The sequence below is a fragment of the Lissotriton vulgaris genome, unplaced genomic scaffold (genome assembly GCF_964263255.1).
Source record: "Lissotriton vulgaris unplaced genomic scaffold, aLisVul1.2 SCAFFOLD_2267, whole genome shotgun sequence".
NCBI lineage: Eukaryota > Metazoa > Chordata > Amphibia > Caudata > Salamandridae > Lissotriton > Lissotriton vulgaris.
Genome location: NW_028245022.1, coordinates 369165 through 378168, shown reverse-complemented (window position 1 = coordinate 378168; position 9004 = coordinate 369165).

Sequence of the window (9004 nt, the reverse complement as noted above, 5' to 3'; positions counted from 1 at the left end):
CTTCCAGCTGCGCCCCAACATGGGGCCAAACCATCAATGGGAGCAGGTCAGTCGCCCTCCCGCACATCCCTCCCCAACTCAAACAACAGTCAGAGCGAACTCTGGGGAAGAAAGAGTAAAGTACTTGAGGGGGATCGTGCCAACTTGCGTGCTCCTATTGCGCCGAGTTGCCATCTCCATCGAGTCTCACAGCAGCAATGTTCATGAGTGGGAGTCCTGCGTGTCCGTAGACGGACCTTGCCCCGACAGTTCCAGTTCCATGTGTCTGATCTCCTTAACCAACGGATGCAAAGATTCTTGTAAAAGTTCCAAGTCCTCAGCTCCAGACGAAGGGCCCTCCGAATCCTCCATGTCGTCCCCCTCCGATCTAGCTCCCCTCCGGGGTGCGCTAGCTCTCGCACCTGTCGCCGGGTCGGGGGACTCCGACCCGCCAGTCCTCCTGTTCGCCGATCCCCTGGTTCTATACGGGGTCGCCGTGGTCTTGTTTTGGGTTCTCCGAGAACGTTGTCTCTGGGGCCTGGGCAATTCCCACCGTGACTTGTTGCGGACGGTTTTGTCCATTGCCTCTCTGCTGGCCACATCCCTGCTGTTCAGGATGGGGCGCTCTTCCAGCCACTGCCATGCTTCCTCCGGATGAGTGAAAAAGAGCGCCTTGTCCTTGTAAATCACTTTCAGCTTGGCGGGGAACAGGAGCATATATCTAATTTGGAGGGATCGCAACTTTGCTTTGACCGAGTCGTATGAGCGGCGTTGCTTCGATACTTCTTGGCTATAGTCCGGGAAGATCATGATCGTCGCGTTCTCCAGGCGGATCTCTCCCAGAACTCTGGCTTCTCGCAGGATCAGGTCTCTGTCAGCGAAGTTCAAAAAACGGGCGATGACTGGCCGGGGTCGGGCTCCCTCCGGGGGTTTGGCCAGGAGCGCCCTGTGCGCCCGCTCAATAATGAAGCAGGGAGAAAATGGCGCCGTCGGGAAGGTGGTCTTGAGCCAGTTCATCAGGAAGGCCGCCATGTCTTTGCCCTCAATCCCTTCTCTGAACCCCACAAAACGGAGGTTGTTGCGCCTGGACCTGTTTTCCGCATCGTCCACCTTCCATTGAAGGTTACGGTGTGAAGCCTGGAGTTCCGCCACGTCTCTCCTAAGTGCAGTGATCGCTTCACCGTCCTCCTTCAGCCTATCCTTCGCGGTCGTCACCCTTTCAGTCAGGTTTCGGAAGTCTTGGCGGAGCAGCGTCACCTCCGTACCAACCTCGCCGATCTTTGTTTCCAGTGCCGAACGCGACGCTTGTATGTCCGTCCTGGACGCCTGGATGGCCTCCAGCAGCACGGCCATGTCGGGGCGGGAGCCCGGTGTTTCGACCACTGCCCTCGGGGCTGCAAAGTTGTCCATGGGTCCCTGTTTCGGAGCCCTGGAGGCCATCTCCTTCTTCCCCATGGTCCCCACGCGGGCGGGGGGAACAGCGAGGCCCGATCCGTGTGCTCCGAGGGGGACGGGCAGAGAATGGACGTTAGGAGGTACACTCCGTTCTCAGCCTCCGCTGTCCGCGTGTGCTTCACGCCGGCTGGATGTAGATCGCTGTGGAGATCTGACCGGGGTGGTCTGGACGTGTCCGGATGCCGTGCAGCTCCCTCGATGCGTCTCTCCTGCCCGTCTCCTAGCTCTCCACTGTGTTCCGGCAGGGCAGCACCCCGCTGCCGCGCTTACTGCCCGCCGCCATCTTGGGCCAACGGCTCTCCCGGCAAAGTGTCCAGCGCGGGTCCGGGGTATCCTCCCGGCCCAGCGTCCCAGGTACGGACCAGTCAGAGGGTGGCACTGCACAGTCTGTCTCTCGATCTGGCAGCAGTTCGTCGAGCGGTGTGTCAGCGATCTCGCCGTCCTCCGCGCCTCCCCGCCGCCATCATGGACGTCCGCTCACCGGCGTAGCCTCTCCGCACTCAAAAAATGCGAGAAAACCCACACGACCACCCGGATCACTAGCACGCTGTGAAACGGAAAGGTTGTTCTGCAAGGTGGTGTGGTTTTCGGGCTCGATGGCAAGGATTAAAGTCGGATTATGGGGCAACTCGGCCGGAGCTCCGGCGAGGCACGTCTAGTCAGCCATGCTGCTGGCCACGCCCCTCTCCTCACCCCTATTCTTAAGAAGTAATAGGTAAATTTCTCAATGCCCTAAAGCCCTCCAACCACCTAACTGACCCACTCCCCGCAAATGCGGTCAAAGATCTTACCCCTTCACTACTACCCATATGGACCAAGATCATCAACAGCTCACTTCAACAAGGCTGCATCCCGGACTCCCTAAAGGTAGCACAAGTGTCTCCCATCCTCAAGAAACCCACAGCTGACCCCACGGACCTCAACAACTACTTCCCAATATCCAATATTCCCACTCTGCCAAACTTCTGGAAAAATGTGTTCACCACCAATTGACAAAACATATTGATCACTTCAAGCTCCTAAATAAGCACCAATCCGGCTTCCGCGCAAATCACAGTACAGAATCTGCCATGACACACATCATTGATGACGCACTTCAACTACTTGATCATAACGAAGCATGCCTCCTCATCCTAGTGCTCGATTGGTTTACCTCTTTCCCGCATAACCGGACTCAAAAATTTAAGGTCAACAACACACTGTCCAAACCAATGCCTGTTACGCTAGGAGTCCCACAAGGCTCCTCGTTATCCCCTACTCTCTTCAATCTCTTCATGGAACCACTCTCCGATTTGTTACAAACTTCCAACGTGCAATTTCACATGTATGCAGACGATATCCAACTCTACCTCAAGATCAACACCTTGGATGACATTAAATTGCTCAACAACACTCTTAAGACCACCCAAACATAGCTGGCAGTGAATCACCTCAAACTGAATGCTTTAAAAACTGAATTCCTCCTAATCGCCCCACCCGCCAAAGTCCCCACTATGCACAATCTGATAAAACACCTCACAGCACTCGATGTTCAACCAACCATTGTGGATTCGGCAAAATCACTTGGTAGAACTCTGGACTGCTACCTCAATATGCAAAAGCATATTAGTAATGCAACATGGAGCAAACTTTCGGATCAACACACTAAGGAAGCTGAAGCCATTCCTACCTCCCAATGACTTCAAGTTAGCGGTTCAGGCTCTAGGTCTACCGCGGCTGGACTATGGAAGTGTTGCGTTATGTGGTCTCCCCAAAACCACCACAGCTCCTCTAAGAGCCTCCACCAATGCAGCAGCGAGACTCATCACTGGCTCAAAAAAAAGGGCCCACATTTCCCCTGATCTAAAATCTCTAAATTGGCTGCCATTTGAAGCCAGAATCCACCTGAATATAGCTTGCATGACGCACAAGGCCCTACATCATAGTGCACCCATCTATCTCACACAAAGACTAACAATATCGGGAGGATCAAGATCAACAAGAAGTTCGGAAAACTTTCTTCTGAAACCACAAAAATTCAATAAGGAAAAAACCTATAATTGCTCCTTTTCAGGAATGGCACCCAGGATTTGGAATGCCCTACCACCACAAATAAGACTTAACCCCTCCTCATCCACATTCAAACTGGAAGTAAAAGGCATCCTTATGGCAAAATGTACGTAAACATAGCCTCACATGACTGTGAAGAACCCCTATTCCACCCTTTTTACCTACCAATCTAATGCTTGGCTTATTATATGCAAAATGTTGGTCCATATATTGTGATGTTCTTATGCTCAATGTATTCCCTTCATCCCTCAATACAAGCCAGTTTCTGCACCTTATCTGATTTTGCCTTTTGATCTGGGATTTTCTCTGCTCCCATGCTCTATAGCCTTGTTTTACTTCCTGCACGCTATCTTCCTTTTAGTCTTTTTAAGCTTTTCGATGTCATTCTTACGGCCCTTCATATTTCTATTTATGTCTTGCCTATATACGCTTATTGTAAAGCGCTCTGATACCTGCAAGGGTCTTGTTCGCGCTCTATAAAACTTTCAAAATAAATAAATAAAAAATACTCACTGGCCATGACAGGCATCACCTCCTCAGCACCCTCTCGGTACAGGCCTCACCTCCTCTGCACGCCCTCAGGACAGACCTCACCTTCTCAGCACCCCCAACACCTGACAGGCCTCACTTCCTCTGAACCCACATGGACAGGCCTCACCTCCGTTGCACCCCCCTAAACAGGGGCAATACTCTCCATTCCCTGGCACTGTGTGCCTTAACACACACGCACTCACACACTGACGGGTAGTGTCCTGATTGCTGTGAGTTAACGGTTGTCTTTTTTTGTGTTGCTGTGTGTGTGCAGGGAGGGCTGTGTTGCTGTGTGTGTGCAGGGAGGACTATGTTGCTTTGTGTGTGCAGGGAGGCCAGTGTTAATGTGTCTGTGCAGGGAGGGCTGTGTTGATATGTGTGTGCGGGGAGGGCTGTGTTGCTTTGTCCGTGCAGGGAGGGCTGTGTTGGTGTGTCTGTGCAGGGAGGGCTGTGTTGCTGTGTTTGTGCAAGGAGGGCTGTGTTGTTGTGTGTTTGGTGGGAGTTCTGTGCTACTTTGTGTGTGCAGGGAGGGCTGTGTCGATGTGTCTGTGCAGGGAGAGCTGTGTTGCTCTGTGTGTGCAGGGTGGCTGTGTTGCTGTGTGGGCAGGGAGGGCTGTGCTACACTGTGTGTGCAGGGAGGGCTGTGTTGACGTGTCTGTGCAGGGAGAGCTGTGTTGCTTTGTGTGTGCTGGGAGGGCAGTGTTACAGTGTGTGTGCAAGGAGGGCTGTGTTGCTGTGTGTGTGCAGGGAGGGCTGTGTTGCTTTGTGTGTGCAGGGAGGGCTGTGTTGCTGTGTGTGTGCAGGGAGGGCTGTGTTGCTTTGTGTGTGCAGGGAGGGCCGTGTTGCTGTGTGTGCAGGGAGGGCCGTGTTGCTGTGTGTGGGCAGGGAGGGATGTTTTGCTTTGTGTGTGCAGGGAGGACTGTGTTGATGTGTCTGTGCAAGGAGGGCTGTGTTGCTGTTTGTGTGCAAGGAGGGCTGTGTTGCTTTGTGTGTGCAAGGAGGGCTGTCTTGCTTTGTGTGTGCAGGGAGGGCTGTGTTGCTGTGTGTGTCCAACCTTCTTGTTCTTGCCCTCCGTCACACCTCAGCATGCAGCCAATCAGAGAGTTTTTGCCAACATTATTTCCAGATCTCTGCTCCAGGAGTCACAACAGTTCTAACTCCAAGGATCGGCCTGTCTCTCTGCTCCTGATGTTCACCAAAGTAACTGAACAAGCAGCTCACCAAATACCTTGAGTTCGACCAACTTCTGCGCAAAGGCCAATCATGGTTCCAAATGGGTCTCTCCATTGAGACGGTGCTGGACAAAGCCACACAAAATACTAAAGACATTGCGGGTGGGGTGGGCGGTGAAGGCTCTGATTTTATCCAAATTGTCGGCAGCCTTGGACACCATCTCCCACTCCACTTTACTACAGAGATTGAAGAAGGTGAATCGCAACGGACCCAAGATATCCATGTGGCTCCAGACTAGGCACAAAGAGTCTGGTACCCCAAGCTTCTGAGCATGGCCATTGATCGTCTGATCAAAATCAGTCGGCAGCTAGTGGGTGACCCAACAATGTCTTCAGTGAGGAAGAAAGGGAAGAGATCCCTGAAAGAGATGCTCACCAATGGATCCCTATCTGAGGGATAAAGGGGGTAGATTGACCCCAGCTCTGAAAGCTCATACAGACACGGGAGAGGGAGAGGTCGCGATCACTTGCTCCTTCCTCAAATCCCTTTTCAATATCCTTCGAGAGGACTTCCAAATGCTCAAAAGCGAGGTGACGTGTGAGGTGCAAAAGATCCGACGCGATGTTGATGCGGTCATGGAGAGAGTAGCAGCGATCAAAGAATGTAAGTAAATCAAAGGCGAAGAGATCGAACAACTTCAACAAGAAGTGATCCGTTTGTGAGACCAACAGTTGGACTTGCAGGCTCACGCGGAGGATCTCGAGAACCGCTCAAGACGGAATAACACTCGCGTCAGGGGGGTCCCCTTGAAGGCGGAAGGGTCGGATGTGGCCCACTATCTCCAGGGACTGTTTTGAGACATTCTGGGAGAATCACAAGACTTTGAAACCTGCATTGATCGGGCGCACCACTTGGGCCTGACGAGACGTGCTTCTGCCCCTCCTCCATACATACGTGCCTTCCTCCCAGACTTTCCTCCTAAAGAGCGTACACTGCGAGAGTCCTGGTCGAAACAACCCCTCAAATACCAAGGGCATTCTATAGCTCTCTACCAGGACCTGGCCTCCATCACACTACAAAAGAGGAAGGCTTTTAGAGAGGTGACCGCTCATCTGAGAGAACAAGGGGTGGCATATTGCTGGGGCCACCCTTTTTGCCTGATATTTGAATGGAACAGCAAGCTTCAACAACTCAGGTCCCGCCAAGAAACTTGCAAGATACTTGGTTTGGAACATCGGAGCCCGGAAAAATAACCCAGCCTCACACAGAAGTCTTCAGGGGACAGATGGAAAAGAGTGGGACGCAGACATTCGCCCACCCTCGAATTACGGCCTGATTCTGATACCATGGCACAAGAGAGACTGGTGGCCCTAGAAACAGTCTTGAAAGATACCGCCTCAACGGTCCACCTGTGACTTTAACAAATGGGTTGTATGGCATTGAAATTGCACTGGCTGGGGTAGGGGGCCGGGGGCGGGTGACCCGGGACACTGGGACCACACACACCCCGATTTTCTATTTTCCACATGCCCACATCCTCGAATGATGGGCACTGGACAATGATGGCACTTTGGGGCTATTCGGTTGGGGTTAGGAAGGGGTAGGGTGGGTTCTGGGTGGTTGGGATGGGAGAGAGGGGTGGGGCTTCATGTTTTTGGCTTGGGTGTTGTTGGGGCTAGGGAGTGGAGGTAAGGGGAACCTGTGTGCTGTCCAGGGTGGCGGTCTACACAAGGGCCCGGTTCACATATGACCGACATCAGGACCCAAGAGGATCACCATGTAGACAAGGGGCTCATGCTCCAACAGATTCAGCAGATTGAAATTGTGACTCCCTTATGTCAAGATCAACACTTCAGATAATCACCCTTAATGTGAGGGGGCTGAACAACCCCATTAAGAGGAGAGCCATTCTGTCCTATCTAGAGAACTCATGGGCGACGGTGTGCCTTTTGAAAAAGACCTATCTCCTCCCCAAAGACTGGCCCCGGATGTGTCCCAAGCCTTCCCCCAACAAGTCTACTGTTCCACATTGGATAAGAAAGCAGAGGTGGCCATACTGATTGCTAAGACTTTCCAGAGTATGGTGGGTGACAAGCTGGCGGAAGTAAAAGGTTGTCTACTGGCCCACACATTATGGGGGGGAAGTGCTCCTCTGGTAGTGGGTTCCCTACACGCCCCCAACTCGGAACAAGAACACTTTCTCAAGGCAGCATTGTCCGAGGTCCTATGCTTACAAGACAGGAGAATAGTAGTGGGCGGAGACTTGAATCTGGTCATGGTTTCAGAGAAAGACCGGTCTGGTCAGCGCTACGGCCAAACGGGGGCACTATCAAAGACAGAGAGGGAATGGCTGAGGGACAGGGGCTTGGTGGACATGTGGAATGTGGCTCATCCTCAAGTCACACAATGTTCCTTCTATTCTAATGCACACCATACATACGCCAGATTAGATCATTTCATAGGGGCCACAGTACTAAATGCACTAGTAAATACAGTGAACATTACACCTACAGCACTCTCAGACCATGACGCAGTGACATTGACTCTTTCCATGCTCCTGATTCACAGACCGCCGTGGAAGTGGTGACTCAGGGAAAATCTTCTTCAAAGAGCAGGAGTGTCTCAGCAACTCCACAAATGCATTACTGATTACTTAGCGATGAATGATTTGCCGGACACTCCACTTACGGCACTATGGGGGGACTCTCAAAGCCGTTGTGCAGGGCTAATGATCGCCACCTCCGCTGCCAAAGCCAGAGAGCATAAGGACAAGAAGGAACTCCTCATGGCACGCGTGGTAGAGTTATAGAGAATACACAGCCGCACTTGCGCACCTAGGGTATGGCCTTAATTGAAACGGCGAGGGCACAATTAGCGACTCTGGACCCACATAGAGCCGAATATGCGGCCCTTTGGCTCAAGCACTCCTATTATGTGGGGGGCGATAAAACGAGGCATCTCCTAGCCAGCAAACCTAGGGCCCGAGCCCAGCACGCAAAAATACTGGCGTTTCAGAATGACAGGGGGAGACAGTTGAACGGGACGACGAGATTGCAAAGGTCCTCCGGGACTTCTACTCCACACTATATGGTAAGGCCTCACAAATACACGACGACGGGGAGACCTACCTACAGGGAGCCGTTACGGCGGGGCTGAACACTGCAGGGGCATGGGCTCTGGATGCACCTATTAGGATTGAAGAAGTGATAGGTGCAATTTCCTGTCTCCGACCACTGATGGCTTTTCGGCGGGATTCTATAGAGCCCTCTGCCCACTCCTCGCCTCAATGTAGCTCCTACCGCCTGATTTCCCTTCTCAATTTGGATTTAAAGCTGTTTACTGGGGTCCTAGCGGCTAGACTAGGCCCGCGTCCGCCCGGTATCATCGAACCAGACAAATCCGGCTTCATCTACAATTGCCTGAGCAGTGATAACACCAAACGCATACTGCATCAGGTAGACAAAGCCCACCGCACTAAGATGAATGCTCTGCTGTTGTCGGTCGATGCTGAAAAGGCCTTCGACAGAGTCAATTGGGATTTTTTAGATAGAACTTTAGCTCACTTTGGCATTGGAGATCGATTCAGGGCCTGGGTAGCGAGCTGCTACGATAGGCCCAAGACTATAGTTAGAGTGAATGGCACGACCTCAAGACCCTTTGAGATCCAGAGGAGCACGCGACAGGGGTGCCCACTGTCACCCCTTCTCTTAGCGCTCTACATGGAGCCTCTAGTACAAACAAGCACTGGCATAGCCAATAGGTCTCGCCTTTGGGACCTTATAAGTGTTTAGCCATGCAATAGTTAATGTTGTTGCAG